Here is a 1,260-nt window from a genome sequence, read left to right as displayed (position 1 = left end):
GTTCAAGAAACAGGGAATGGAATTCAACCATATGTCCATTGACTACAATTAGAACTTAAACAACTTATGCTTTTGTAAATACTTACTTTTTGATACTTTTACATGTCTTAAGGTCTGTTTCATTTTCAAGACATAAAGGAGGCAAGTCAAGATGGAAAAGAAACACGGAAAAATATGTTGTCTTTTGCAGTATTCCTCATTGAAAAGGGTCATTGACATACACTATCTCTTTTCAGGAAATTGGACTGAAAAACACACAAGACAGAAGCAGGCTCCAGAAAATGCAGATAACTTCCAGAAAGAAAGTTGTAGGTCCAGAGGAGCAGAAATACTAAGAATGAAAGTGTATCCAGTTTGCAATTATGTAAATCTTTGTTCAAATGAACTGTACATGAAGACTTGAGAGTCACATTCTCTAAAATAGCTCTAAGCAGGTTCAGCATTTTTTCTTAGCCTCTCAAGCAGATTTTAAAGCCCAAGTTCAATTGTATACCACTATAGTTATATTAGAATAAAATTATTGTGGGCATAGTTCTATGGGCTAACATAATTTTTTGATTACAAAGCAGACATTCTCCAAGTTTAATAATGTCCACAGAAAGATTCAACAATTTCTGAACACAAAAAAACTAGTAACAAAGAAAGTGTAGAAAAAAGTATCTTATTTAATAATGGGATATAGTAAACTACCCCTAAAAAATGGTACTCTTTACTATATTCAGTTTACCATGAAAAGAGGTGAAAAGTGAGAGACTATATATAAAAAAGAAAAATTCATTCAGATTTATCAGGAACTGACAGAAGCATCATCAAGTTTATGACAAATGTTGCTATTCAGGATATTCAGGACACTGCAAAAGCAGCTGAATCCAGGGCTATCCAGTGCCTTTGTAAAGGCCCATCAGAATTCCTGCTCGTAAGGTACTTTTCTAAATGGAAAGCTGTTCCATCTCATCTGGGATCAGAAAAGAAAAGAAAAGAAGATGATAGAAGCAAGTACTGACATTGATAAATAACATATACAAAACCAGTGTTATGTTCACAAAAGAGTTTTGATCTTTGTCGAAAGAATATTTTCTAGGGGTGGATTAGACAGCATCTTTGACTCTGCCCATAAAAAAAAAAAAAGAAGTTTTGTAGAAACCAAAGTGCTCTTTATCATAATTTTCTATTTTTTCTTTTCTTTTCTTTTCTTTTCTTTTCTTTTCTTTTCTTTTCTTTTCTTTTCTTTTCTTTTCTTTTCTTTTCTTTTCTTTTCTT

The 1,260-nt window shown here is 32.1% G+C and overlaps 1 protein-coding gene across 4 annotated transcripts in view; it reads left to right on the top strand.

Annotated features, from left to right (window-relative positions):
* LOC108498208 (granulocyte-macrophage colony-stimulating factor receptor subunit alpha-like) overlaps nucleotides 1-1,260 on the top strand; it is an 18,178-nt gene that overhangs the window by 4,828 nt on the left and 12,090 nt on the right. The window contains exon 2 of one of the 4 annotated variants that reach the window (XM_017816616.1): nucleotides 237-308. The exons of the other annotated variants lie outside the window; for them this stretch is intronic. The gene's annotated coding sequence lies outside the window, so the exon portion shown is untranslated. The remainder of the gene's footprint in view (nucleotides 1-236; nucleotides 309-1,260) is intronic. 4 annotated transcript variants of the gene reach the window in all.

The sequence above is a fragment of the Lepidothrix coronata genome, unplaced genomic scaffold, assembly GCF_001604755.1.
Source record: "Lepidothrix coronata isolate B3197 unplaced genomic scaffold, Lepidothrix_coronata-1.0 Scaffold57, whole genome shotgun sequence".
Taxonomy (NCBI): domain Eukaryota; kingdom Metazoa; phylum Chordata; class Aves; order Passeriformes; family Pipridae; genus Lepidothrix; species Lepidothrix coronata.
The sequence above is the reverse complement of the archived record's forward strand: the minus strand, read 5'-3'. Positions and strand labels throughout refer to the sequence as shown.